This window comes from Nelumbo nucifera, chromosome 1 (genome assembly GCF_055504915.1).
Source record: "Nelumbo nucifera cultivar China Antique chromosome 1, China Antique-T2T, whole genome shotgun sequence".
Lineage (NCBI taxonomy): Eukaryota > Viridiplantae > Streptophyta > Magnoliopsida > Proteales > Nelumbonaceae > Nelumbo > Nelumbo nucifera.
In genome coordinates, this window is record NC_142649.1 from 184,324,330 (window position 1) to 184,339,147 (window position 14,818).

Consider the following 14,818-nt stretch of genomic DNA (forward strand, 5'->3'; position numbering starts at 1 on the left):
AGCCCCGATGAACCCTTTATTTTGATAGTGTACTTTGGTCGACCTATAGAGGATCCACCCTCTCTACGGGGTCCTTGATAAGTTCCGTTTTAGGCTTCCTACCCCAAACGAGGCTCCTTGGAATCATAGTGCCAACATGGTCTGTATATATGAGCAGCACTTTGTCACGGGGTTGAGATTTCCCCTTCCTCTTCTAGTCACCGACCTTTTGAACATCTTCTTGATCACCTGAGGATATCTCACCCCTAATGCCATTAGGCTTATAGTCAGCGCTACTTCTATGGGCCATGCACACGGTGTTCCCATTAAGATGAGGACCTATATGGCCTTGTGTGTTATCAGGCACAACTCAGGTGATATGAAGTTCTTTTATTTCACCTTCAAGTTAGGTCGGAGGTTTCTTGAGGGCCTTCCGAGCAAAGTCTTGGATTGGAAGTCTAGGTACTTCATTGTCTACGGTGGTCTCTGGAAGTTTATTAATAGGTGGGGCACGACTGTTAGCGATCCCGAGGGACATTTCCTAACCTCAGAGGAAAAAAGTCGGTTGAGGGAGATTGCACATCTCGGGCTAAAGGTAGATGATTATTTGGCCGAGGATGCCCTCCTGTGAGCAGGCCTGAGCCAAGGACGCTAAGGTAGTCTTTCTCTTAGTCCATCAGGATCTGGTCCCTGGTGCTTGACTCTCGCACTCTATCTTTTGAGCTAATTATGGAATTAATTTAATCTCATTTTCCTTTTTATTCTAGAGAGAAACATGGATCAGTTAGTGGGCAGGCTTACAACACTCAAAAAGCTGAAGCCGAAGAAGAGGAAGGCAACTGAAGACAAATCTTCCCACACTGTGACACCCCGGCTGTTTTTGCTTCTACAGAGGTTATCACTGTGGAGGATGAGGTGCTGCAAGCCCCAGAAACAGAGTAGTTAGCAGGATTGGAGGCACAAGCTCAGGTAAAGATGATTTCAACTTCATTTCCATCAGAATGTCCTCAAGCTTCGGGTTCTTCAGTGTTGCCTCTAGCTCTGACTTTGTCGAGAGAAAGGTCGAACATGCCCCGATCTAGGTCCCTAGCTAGTCTGTCCACCAAGGTGATGTCGTGCGGAACCATGTCGTCGCCTGCGAGCTGAGCAAGGGTGTAGTACTACTTTCGCCCTGAGCAAAGATGGAGAACCTCCCTTTTGATGTGATGAGGATTCACCTTTTTAAGTATCTTATGAAGGTAAACTAATTGTTCTCCTCTCCTCTGCTCTTATTTCTTCCTCGCCGAGCCCTCTAACTTTATCTTTGTACGAGAGCGCGTAGCCAGCAAGACCAAGTTGACAACCTGGCTTAGATCGAGGAAGGGTACTTGGGCGAGATTAACAAGATAGTAGCAAAGAAGTCCTAGGTGGAATTTGACTTGGCATCTCTTAAGGCTGAATATGAGGTGATTGTTTCTAGTCACCGAGTGGCTACTGCCGAGCTGACACAAAAACTCCAAGCCGTCGAGTCTAGTTTCCAAACCTCGGAGACGGAACACCAGAAATTGCTCGCCTAGATCAAGGCCAGTTAGGAGAGGGAAGATGCGTTGAAGGCGCAACTTGCAAAGATTAGGGAAGAGTCAGAGACCGAGCTAGAGAAGGCCCGCGAGGAGGCAATTGCTTCTTTCAAAGCCTCCTTGGAGTTTGAAGCCAAGAAGATTGATTTTGCGGTGCCCTTTGTAAGGAAGGGCTTCAAGTTATGCAAGCTTCTTGCAGCTACCCTCCCGAATCGTCCTATCAGCGAGCTGAAAGTTATGGACGCTTCCAAAGATCTTATTCTGGCATCTAATGTGGATAGTGACGCCAAGGGGGAAGGTACTAAAGTTGTGACCAGTTTTGAACCAATAATTATACATATTATTAAGATAAATTAGTATAATATTGGAAAAGGAAATGATTGATTAGTTTATATTAGAAAATATAAGATAAATTAGTGTAATTATGTAAGTAAGTCATTTAAAAATAAATTTGAATACATGTCCAAAATTACACAAATGTAATAAGTTTTCCAAAATTTTCATAAAATTACATTTTTGAAAATTAAAGACAATTGATTGTACTTTTAGAAATTTACCATGTGGTTGATAATCAGTATATCCCTTTGATCATTTATGTCATCAAATTAAATATTTGGTTGATGGGGAGTGGGTGCTTTGCATTGAAACTACCCAACACAAGGGACGGGGTGGGGAAAATTCGAGGATTTCCCAACCTTGATGAGGAGTGGGTGCTTTGCCCTGAACTTGCCCGACATTGAGGACGAGGTAGGGAAATTTGAGGATTCCTCGTCCTTAACGGGGAGTTAGACCTAGCAATTGGGTTGGGTCAAGGTATTTCGGGTTGATTTCAGGTTGGGTTGTCAAATGTTAGACCCTAACCCTAAATGTTGGGGTTAGGGTTGACCCATGGGTCAATTCAGGTCATTCCAAAAAATAATTGAAATTTAAAAAAAATATAAAGAAAAATTACATGAAAAATGTCAAAATTAAAAGAATTAACCTTAAAATTCCAAATATAAAATAAAAAACTTGAACACTTAACAATTTAAAAAGTAAACAATAAAAAATAAAGACTAAATAGAAAAAATTAAAGAGTGGAAACTTCTAACAATGCATAAATAATCCCAATTAGACTTGACAATCGGGTCAGTGGGTTGACCCATGACCCAACCCAACCCAGTTTTTTTTTTCCGGTTCAGGTCAGGTCATTTTCACATTCGGGTAGCTAAGTATGAAACCCTAACCCTGTTTTTTCAAGTTGGATTGGGTTGGGTTCACAGGTTGGGTTAACTTTTTGCCAGGTCTGCGGGGAGTGGATGCCTTGCCCTTACCCTGCCTGACACTGGGGACGGGTGGGGATGGGGTAGAGTGTTTTAACTACGGGTCGGGAAGAATGATGGATGCCCCACCTTGAAATTAATAAACATGTTAACTTTTGTAGTAATTTTTATTTATTTAAAGTCAACCAAAATTTTATTTAAAAATAATGAAAATAGTAACAATTATTAAAATTACTACAAATGATTAATAAAATTAAATTTATTGAAAAATATTTGTTCATATTATATTAACAATAATTATTTTTTTTGCAAATCATCATTAAATAAAAAATACAATTATTAAAATTTTAAATATTAACAATAACTTTTAAATATTTTTAGTTAATTAACAACAAATTTTGATTATTAATTTATCAATTAATTAGTAGTTTTAATCCTTTAGATTTTCCCATGCATTGCACGGGTCCCTGCTAGTATTGGTATATATCAAAATGAACGAATAAAATTGTAAGCAAAACAGTTGCATTAATCCTCTTCTAAGACAATTGGCTTTCAATCATAAGGAATATTCAGTGCAAAGAGTTTCCTTTTCTTGAGTTTCAACATAAACCATGAAACTGAAAATGGGACCAAGGTGGTGGAGGTGATGGTGGTGAAGAAACCCAAAGTCAAGGTCCTTAACAAGAGTACTACAGCCATCCCCAAGCTTGTGGGGAAACGGGAATGCCCCTTGGTCACATTTGATCTTCCCTACCTGACCATATTCTACAACTAGAAGTTATTGGTGTATAAAGGGATAGATTTTGAGGAGTCGTGATGACGACATTAAAGGAAGGGTTGGGGTTAGTTCTGGAAGAGTTCTTTCCGCTGGCTAGGAAACTGGTGAAGGATGAGGAAGGGGTGTTAAGGGTGGAGTGTAACTAGGAGAATGTAGGCAGGGGCAGAACTAGGATTTTTTTATTGAGAGGGCTAAAACCTAGAAAATATAGATAGGGGCTATTGGAGATAATCCTCATGGAACTTGTCCTTATCAAACCAGCTTTGGAGATATTCTTCTTGGAGGTTATCTTACCAGATCCTGGACTTTGAGAAAGATAAGGATAAGGACTATAAATCAAGATCAAGATGATCCATCTGAGTCCGAATCTCCTGCCCACAGCTTCCTACCCACATCCCTGCTCATGTCACCAATTTTGGACATGTGTCCAATAACATGTGCCTCTTCTTCACATGTGCAGAAGTGCATGTGAAGTAAAGAGGATGTAATGGGACGGACTTATCCTATCAAAACCCAGATTTCACCCATTAACCCAACTAATATTTTTACCTAAAAAAATTACTTTCCCCTTCCCAACAACCCTAATAATGTTTCGTTCTCTCCATTCATTCTTTGCAGGTACTATTCCAAGAAACTCACAAGCAACCGGCAACTGGCAACTGAGAACTAGCAACCAACAACTAGCGACGTGCTCACCAGCATCTTATTCTCTTCGTACTCTACTGGTTAACCCTCTTCTTTTATTCTCCACAACGTCCTGTTTCAAGAGATTCCACCTACATCCGGCATCCAGTAATCGAGGACGTACTCACTGACATCCTACTCTATGCATACTCCTCCTCCATCGCTTAGCTTTGTTTTTCTTATCTCCAACAACAGTGTGTCCCCTTCCCAAGAACCCTAATAGTGTCTTGTTCTCTCCACTCATTCTCTACAGCGTACTGTTCCAAGAAACTTCATAGGCAGCTGGCAACCAGCATCTTATTCTCTCTATACTCCATTGGTTAACCTTCTTCTATTCCATAACGTCTTGTGCCAAGAGACTCCACCGACATCCAGCATCTGGCAACTGGCAACCGGCAATCGAGGACGTGCTCACCGACACACTGGTGGTTAAGTAACCTCAACCAATACAAGAAAAAATTGAGCATTATTTTCTTATAGTTCTTCCAATCAGGTTCTCACCGATAGTTATGCTCTGTTTTATTTGATTCACTTATTTTCTATTTTCTTCTGGCTAGGCATTGTAATCTCCTCAATTTATTCTCATATTATTTTTTCCCATATTGATGATTTTCTTGTATTATTGCACGACATTCCAAATACAGGACTTAAAGCTATGATATGGTTGATATCCTGCAACTGATCAGTTTTGTGGAGTTCGAGCAAAGAGTTTTATTATATGGGTTGTCAGTTGTCACTACGTTTTCCCAAGACTTGCTTCCTAATTACTTCATAAGGAGTTCAAGCTTCATAAGGCAGCTCAACACCATTGTGAGTCTCTCTCTCTCTTCAATGTTTTATGTTGGGATGCTAGTTATTTCATTTTTGTTGTTAGTTTAATTTATTATGGTTGAATGATTTATAACTAGTAGCAGTGAACAATTGGAGAAATTTAATTGTTGAGGGGACTTGTAGTCAAATTTTCATCTCTTGGTTGTGTACTTGTGTACAAAAGTAGTGCCTTGGAAATTCAGGTTTATGGTTAGTGGAGCTCAGTTATTGGGGAGAAATCTGAACTGCTCGTTCAAATGGATTCCAAGGAGTGTCAATGAGTTTGATGACGGCGTAGCCAAATCAAGGGTATCAAGACAATGTTTAGTCTGGGACCTGAGAGCGCAAATTTTCTTTAGATGACAATAAAAGCAAAATGACTTATCATATTTGTTTAGTTGCTTGAGGATACAATCCACATTGGAATTCATTTTCATTTTCCTCAACTTGCTAAGGGTATCTTGATGATCCTATGGTCCTATTGGATTACTATTAAGTTAATTTAATTGATACACTTATAGGTAAAAGGAACTTAATTCTTTATAAAACTTGAGGGAGACTTGCATCTTCTTTAGTTTTACATCCATGGAGAGTTTACATCAAAAACCAACATGCTAACAGGAAGTAATCATTAATTACTGAAGCTTATTTGGAGATGCGTCTTGGATTGTCCTGGAATAATATCAAGGTCACAACTAGAGGAGCTAGTCTGGTCTTAACAGGGGATGTTCAACTAGATTAATCATGTTTCAGTTTAAAATGAATTTGGCACGTGCACATTAAAAAATTCCAAAAGTGTAGAAATAATGAATTTGGCACATGTACGTTCAAGAAATTCTACTTGTTAAAATCTTAAATCTTCCATTCTTTCTTTTATTCCGTCATATCAAACTTGATCAATATTTGCTTACAAGTTACAATGCAGGTGAAGATACTTTAATCTCTTATGACCTTATCTCACAGAGGGTTCATTGTCTCCTTTCCTTGTTATTAGTTGTCAATTAAAGATGTATGTGCATCTTTGGGACTTGAGAGGAATGTGCATCAATGCCCGACAAGCTAATTTGATGGAAGCAAAAGCAATAGAAACCAAAGTTTATGGCATTGGAAGCAAAAGTGGATATGATACAATGAGCACAAGGACACACTCGAAGAATGACGATCTTGACTTTGTTCTTCTTTTTTTGTGTAACCTTGATGTGTTTAAAGGTTGTCTTGTGTAATGATACTTAACTTGATATTGAAACCATTATATTTGTAGTTTTTTTTTTGTTATTTTTTAAGCTAGAAAATCAATTTTCAAATGGTCATGTGTTTCTCTCTTTTTCAGGGTGAGTTTTTTCCATTTCAAATATTATTTATAAAATAAGATTTGTCTTTCTTCTTAAGTAATGTCTTAACTAGGAAATCAGCTCCAATTGGATTAGGACTTTGTGATACCATCTAAACAGACTTTGGAATCTAAATTTTAGGATTAACATTCAACACCATATGTAAAGGGGTCATTTCTGTATTGTATTGTCTTTAATCTCATATTGTCCAATGTTGACTTGGGACATATAAAGGGGCCAAATAATGTAAATTGTTTGGTACATAATATAGAAAGGCAAGCCACCCACCCTAGTGAACCAAAAACTTCTATTTGGATTAGTTTCTCCTTCTAAGTAAAAGATTAAAAATTGGTGAGCATAGAGATGAATAATCATTGTAATAGAGGGGACCACAAACCTTGATTCCTATATTATAAGAATTTTAATAAAAAAATATTAAAGAATGCCCACACCATTTGAACAAAGGGGAAAATTAAAGTAAATATGCATTCTGTCCACCCAAATTTTCAAATATATTTACAAATGCATAAAACTAAAACTAGATGCAATAATTAATGAATTAAATATTTTATTAAATTCAAAATTGAAACCCCTGTGACATTAGTTTTATTAAACAATCATCAAATATTTTATTAAAGATTAAATAAATAGTCTTTCATGTTAAGCTCTTCTATGTCATAATGGAGAGTAGACAAATGTTTTATTAAAAAATCGTCTTCCTAAGCTCTTTTAGGTCATAGTCAAGAATAAATAAATATTTCCAATTTTCAATTAGAGCTGAAGAATAAAAAAAAAAAACAGAAACTCACATACCATTTGAAGTTGATTAACCATCGGAGTTTTCTTCTTGTACTTGGGAAGAGGACACACTACTGTTGGAGATAAGAAAAACAAGGCTAAGCGATGGAGGAGGAGTATTCATAGAATAGGATGTCGGTGAGCACGTCCTCGATTGCTGGATGTTGGATGTGGTGGAATCTCTTGGAACAGGACGTTGTGGAGAATAGAAGAAGAAGGTTAATCGGTGGAGTACGGAGAGAATAAGATGTCAATGAGCACGTCGCTGGCTGTTGGTTCCTAGTTGCCTGTAAAGTTTCTTGGAACAGTACCTGTAAAGAATGAATGGAGAGAACGAAACACTATTAGGGTTGTTGGGAAGGGGAAAGTAATTTTTTTTAGGTAAAAATATTAGTTGGGTTAATGGGTGAAATCTGGGTTTTGACAGGATGGAGTTGACGTTCGTCCCATTACATCCTCATTACTTCACATGCAATTCTCTGCACATGTGAAGAAGAGCACATGCTATTGGACATGTGTCCAAAATTGGTGACATTGGTAGTGATGTGGGTAGGAAGCTATGGGCAGGAGATCTGGACTCGATTCATCTTGTACTCTATCTAGTTTTCTATTGTTATCTTGTACATGTCATTATATGATCCATACTCTTCATTGAAGTCTATAAATACCATTGCTCCAACTCACTCAAGTCAATTCTCTCATATCTATTTCTCTATTTCTTTAGTTCAAACTTGGTATCAAAACTGATGGATTTTCTCAAGGGAGCAATGGCAACCAAACCAATGTCGATGCTGGTTTGAATATTTCATGATCGACATCTTTGAATCCTTCTCTTCAGAACGTGGCGCACTACCTCTCCATCGAGCTAGGTAGTGACAACTACCTACTATGGCGTGCGCAATTCCTTCCTATACTCTGACATCACCATCTGATGGATCTTGTTGAAGGGAAAAAGCAACCTTCACTAAAGATGATACTTGATCTAGTAGGCGAAGGGAGTATTTTGAATCTAGAATATGTCAAATGGTATGATACTAATCAACTTGTTCTAAGTTGGTCAATTTCTTCTCTTACTAAAAGTGTCATGGCCCAAGTTGTGGAATTTTTGACTTCAACAGAGGTATGGTGCTCTCTTGCTACTTCTTACTCAACCCATGCTAGATTTCACATCCTGCAACTTAGGAAGCAGTTGCACAGTTTAAAGAATGGGTCTTTATCTATTTCTGCTTACATTCAAAAAGCAAAATCAATAGCGGACAGTTTGTCTATTGTTGCTGAACCTGTTCATAAATCTGATTTGGTTTTATATATTCTAGTTGGAGTGAAACCGAAAAACAATACAGGATTCCAAAATTAACAAAAAAAATTCTCAAAATATGTATGGCCGCGATAAAGGTCGAGGGCGAGGTTAACAACAAAATTTTCAGAATTATAATTCTTAACAAAATTACAACCATAATCAATTCTTTAATGGTGGATGAGGTAAGGTACTTCCGATTATCTGCCAGATCTGCAACAAACCAGGACATGGTGCGCTCACTTGTAGGAAGGCGGAATACATTTTTGCAAATAACAGTGGTCAAAATTATGAACTTACCGCCTACAATAGTCTCACTGCACCTTCCTACAACGGTAATTCTTCATTTGATCCAACATGGTATCCGGACTCTGGTGTAATACATCACATGACATTCAATGTTGATAACATCCAAATTCGGTCCAAATACTAGGGTTCAGATCAGGTCAGAGTGGGTAACGACCAAGGTTTGCAAATAAAATATATTGGCTCTTCATCTTCTCTTTAATCAGCATGCTTTCACTTTGACTGATATATGTCATGTTCCTACAATCTACAAAAATTTATTGTCTGTTAGCAAGTTTACAAAGGACAACGATGTATTTATTGAGTTTCACCGTGATTGTTGCTTTGTGAAAGACTATACGGGGAAAATCTTGCTTTGAGAGGTCAATAGACGAGGGTTGTACTTCTGCTCTTGTTGGTGAACGGAAAAACCTTCAGGGTTCGCATCAATGTTTTGGTCATGCAGCACTTCGTACAGTCCAGCAAGTCATCTCTCAATATGGTTTACCATATTCTGGTCAAAATTCTAATTTATTTGTTTGTGAATCCTATCAAATAGGTAAGAGTCGTCGATTGTCTTTACCTTTATCTTCATCTAGGTCTCAGAGTCCGTTGGAACTAGTTTTTTCTAATGTGTGGGGTCCTTCCCCAGCTAAGTCTAATAAAGGGTATTCTTATTATGTGTTATTTCTTGATGATTATTCAAAATTTTCTTGCATATATCCTTTAGCACTAAAATTTGATATTTTGAGGTCTTTTTAAAATTTAAGCAACATGTTGAATTGTTCTTCAACTCCAAAAATCATGCTTTTCAATCTGATTGGGGAGGGGAGTATTGCAAGCTCTCTTCTTATCTTGATTCACAGGGTATCTCCCATTAGGTGTCATGTCCACACACACATGAGCATAACAATACAGTTGAGAGAAAACAACGCCACATTATTGAATCCACTCTCGCTCTATTGGCTACCTCCAAGCTCCCCTTCTCCTTCTAGGCCGATGCAGCTGAGATAGATGTATACTTGATTAATCGGTTCATGTCTGCCACTTTGCAAGGTTCATCTCATTTTCATATGTTGTTTCAGAGGAACCCTGACTACTCTATGCTACAGTGTTTCGGGTGTGCCTATTATCATCTTTTGCAACCATACAATGCCCATAAGTTTCAGTATCACTCTTTGCAATGCATCTTCTTTGGATACAGTCACTCTCATAAAGGGTACAGATGCCTGCACCCATCGATAGGTTGAGAATTTATTGCCCGCCATGTGGTACTCGATGAAGGTTTATTTCCTGGAATTCCTCCGGCTCCATTGCCCACCAGTATAGCTCAACCGAGATTCTATTTACATGTACCTTCACATATTCCAGCATCTCAGGTATCTCCCTCTTCAGTTTAGCCGCCACCTGCAGCACCACTTCCTGATAGTGCCGCTTCCAGTTCGGCTACGAACTCTTCTCCCGTACAAGCTCCTGTTCACAAGCAGCAGCGTTTCAGTACGATGGAGGACTTGTTGGCTCATACACCAGTTGTACCACCACCCACTCAACAGCATTCCATGACCACTCGTTTTATAGATGGCACTTTCCTTGCTCGATTACATTTCACCACTCGGTATCCCATTCTAGCCGCTTTACTTAGTTCTCTCTCTTTTGAAATGGAGCCCCACTCCTATATAGAAGCAGCCAAGTCTTCCCAATAGAGGTTGGCTATGCAGCTGGAGTTCGATGCTCTTTTGAAAAATCAAACATGGGATCTCGTGCCTTATCATTCTTCCATGAATGTAGTTGGTACTAAATGGGTATATAAAATTAAGAGGAAGTCAGACGGTTCTTTGGAGAAGTACAAGGCCAGACTTGTTGCCCAAGGTTTTCATCAGGTACCTAGTGTTGATTTCACTGATACCTTCAGTTCGGTAGTCAAACCAATAACTATTCGCACCATTTTAGCTCTTGATACCAAGGTTCAAAGTATCGTTATGTATCAGACCGTATCGGCCGATACGTATCATTCTGGGACCCTTTTGATACGCCCCTACAATGGGTGTATCGGGGGTTTGACTGGTTCAGGGGATGGAGGGGTCCAGTTTTGAAGAAAAATAAAAAAAAAAGTAAAAAAAACAAGTATCGAAATGCCCGATACGCCCCTACCGGCGTATCGATATTTTGAACATTGCTTGCTACTACTCATCGGTGGTCTGTGCAGCAACTAGACATCAATAATGCTTTTCTTCATGGGCTTATAGCAGAGGACATCTATGTTCGCCAACCCAGGGGGTTCGAACATCCTGACTATCCAGACTATGTCTGCAAGATGAAGAAGGCCCTGTATGGGCTCAAACAAGCCCCTCGTGCTTGGTATTCTTGTTTGACTTCCAGTCTTCTTCAGTTAGGTTTTCGCAACTCTATGGCTGATCCTTCTTTATTTATTTACAAGAGTAAGTCTACTATTGTTTACATCTTGGTGTATGTTGATGATATCATTGTTACCGGCAATTCTCCATCTGCTATTTCATCTCTCCTTCAGCAGATCTCTGCAGTGTTTCCTGTCAAGGATCTTGGCACATTGCATTATTTTCTTGGGATCGAAGCATAGTGGACCTCTGATAGTCTTGATCTATCACAAAAATGGTACATTCTGGACTTGTTGCATTGCACCAAACTTGGTGGCGCAAAACCCTGCACATCTCCGATGGCAGCATCTACTCGACTAAGCAAGACGTCAGACACACATCTCTTAGATCCATCTGAATACCGGAGTATTGTTGGTGCACTGCAATACATCACTCTCACTAGATCAGATATCTCCTTCTCAGTCAACAAGGTTTGTCGGTTTCTTCAAACCCCGACTAATGAACATTGGTCTATTGTTAAATGCATCCTGTGTTACCTTAAGGGAACCCTAGATCATAGTCTGCATTTTGTTGCATCCTCTACTTCTCTTCTACTGAATGCCTTCACAAATGTTGTCTGGGCCAGCTCTACAGATGATCACCGGTCTATGGGTGGCTTTGCTATCTATTTGGGTCGTCACCTCATAAGTTAGAGCTCTAAGAAGCAACATATTGTAACTCATTCCAACACAGAGTCTGAATTTTAGTCTCTTGCCAATACTACAACTGAGGTTTTGTGGATTCAGTCTCTTTGGACTGATCTTGGGTTTCCAATCTCCACTCCCACATTATGGTGTGACAATCTTGGTGCTACTTACCTTGCTTCTCATCCGGTTTTCCATGCTTGAACCAAGCATGTGGAAGTAGATTTTCACTTCCTACGAGATCTTTGCGTGGCTAACAAATTATCCTTGCGGTATCTTTGCTCTGAAGATCAAGTAGCTGACAAAACCTCTTGCCACACCACGGTTCACTCTTCTCCAATCCAAGCTTCACATACAGATGTTCAGCTTGAGGGGGCATATTGGAGATAATCCTCATGGAACTTATCCTAACCGAACCAGATTTGGAGATAATCCGCTTGGAGGTTATTCTACCAGATCTAGATCTCCTAACCAATCCAAAACCAGTCTAGACTCTAAGAAAGACAAGGATAAGGATTGTAAATCAAGATCAAGATGATCCATCTTGTACTCTATCTAGTTTTCTATTGTTATCTCGTACATGTCATTGTATGATCCAAACTCTTCATTGAAGTCTATAAATACCATTAGCTTCAATGCTCCAACTCATTGAAGTCAATTCTCTCATATTTGTTTTTCTATTTCTTTAGTTCAAACTGGGGCCAAAACCTAGGAAAAGCTAGCAAACATGGGTAAAAGAGCCGAAATATAAGTAGAACTTAAATAGATTTTATGGGAATTTTGAAGGCGTCGGGGGGCCATGGCTCCCCTCCGCCACCCCTAGCTCCGCCCCTGAATGTAGGGGTGGAGATGGTGGAGGCGGTGGGAGAGGACGTCGGCATTGCAGAACTAGAACAAGAGGAGTCACACCAACTTGGGTGTAGGAGATTGTTCCCTACTCGGACATCCTCAACTTAGAGTGCCTCCAACGTCCACTGTTGGCTGTTCAGGTATTCTATCATGCACCATCAATTATACCACACTTCCAAAAACTAGCATACTCTCTGTAATCTGTAATCTATAATCGCTATCTCACTAGCTAATTGTGTGCAGTTCACCAAGTTGGGAGATGGACTAGCCATTAGGTGTGCATTCAATCATGCAGTGCTAGAAGTAGACGGTCACGACTCGACATGGAACTTCATGAGCTCCTAGGCCGAGATCTACCATGGTTCCAAAACTATTTCCGTTCAACCCTTCCACCACCGTACCAAAGTAAGAGACATCCGCCTGAAGCTGGACTTACCAACATCCATACTCTTCGTTGCTGATATGAACCCAGGCCTACGCCTTAGACAGAGGATATTCCGGTTCTCTGAGTCAACCATCGACAAAATCAAATCCGATGCCAACAACTCCAATCTATCCAGTGGATCTCAGTCTTTCTCCACCTTCCAATCCTTGGATCTCAGACTTCCTCCACCTTCAAATCCTTTGTAACCCACTTATGATGGACCATCACATGTGCACGCAACCTCAAGCTGAAGGACTACACTGTGTTCACCGTCTTCGTCGGTTGCCAGAAAAGGGTCAGCCCACCCATGCCAGAGAATTACTTTGATCAATAACTATTAAAATTCGGTTTTAACCAAAAATAGAACCGAAAATTTCAGTTTCGGTTATTTTGGTTTTTCTAAATTTCGGTTTTGGCTTTTATTTTTTAATTCGGTTTTTTAAATTTTGGTTTATTCGGTTCGATTTTTAACCGAATAAACCGAATGCGCACCCCTACGGGAGTGAATTGCGTGGTAGTGGAGAGCTTGCTAAGGTTTCAAGTCTACAGGGTGGAATTCGGGTGGGGGAAGCCAGGGACTATGAGGAGTGGATTGAACAACAAGTTTGATGGGATGGTGTACCATCCTACGATGCATGAGGTCAATGTGAGGTGCCCTGTGTGAGGAGCAGATCCGGTCTCGGAGGAGATATTTCCAATGCATGGTAGGATGTGCGTGTGAGGTGCCCTTTGTAATGAGCAAATCTGGAAAAATTCTTTTAGGAAAAATTCTCAATCAGTACCTTGTACTTTGGCTCAAATGACAATTTGGTCTCCAATCGAACTTTAAAATGCGACAATCCAGCATCCGAATTTTCAAAATGTAACAATCCAGCACCTGTCATTAACCAGTCCGTTAATCAGCCGTTAAGTGATATTTGAAAAGTTAGAAATGCCCTTTGAATGCCATCTAATTCTCTTTATCAACCATCCAAACGTTGAAAAAAAAATGAACAGTCCCAAAATCAGCCTCTTCTATTTAAAAAAGTTGGTGATTGTTTAGAAGAATCTAGAATTTGGGATTATTCATTTTATTGTCAATGTTTGGATGGTTGATAAAGAGAATTAGATGGAATTCTTAGTGCATTTTTGACTTATCAAATGCCACTTAATGGCTGATTAAATGATTGGTTAACGACATGTATTGGATTGTCACATTTTGAAAGTTCGGGTACTAAATTGTCACATTTTAAAATTCGGGGACCAAATTGTCACTCAAGCCAAACTATAGGGTACTGATTAATGGACTGCTTTTTGGAAACAAAAACAACTCCCTCATCAAGTAAATCTAGAAAACTTTCGCCCTGCAAAGTTAGAGTACAATGAATTATACTTCAGCAAAATGTTATTAACCTAGCCCAAATGGGTTTATACTACGGGAAGGAATATCCAAGATAATATGTCTTTAATGCATGGGATTATTCATTTATTTCGTCGTACTAGAGGAAAAACGAGCTTTGTTGGGCTAAAAGTAGATTTAGAAAAAGCCTATGATAAGTTTCAATGGGAGTTTATCAACGCCACAATGCAACAATTAGTTATCCCTACACATTGAATTAAGTTGATTTTGTCTTGCATTACCACCACTTCTTTCCATATTGTTGTAAATGAGGAGGTTTTAAGTTCTTTCAATCTGTCTAGGGGTATTAGACAAGGAGATCCCTTTGTCTCCTTATATTTTTGGGGGTA

The 14,818-nt window shown here is 39.3% G+C and overlaps 1 pseudogene; it reads left to right on the forward strand.

Moving 5' to 3' along the window:
* The first annotated feature begins 1,847 nt into the window (after positions 1-1,847).
* On the forward strand, positions 1,848-13,958 carry LOC148804243 (BAHD acyltransferase DCR-like; annotated as a pseudogene).
* The last annotated feature ends 860 nt before the right edge of the window (positions 13,959-14,818 follow it).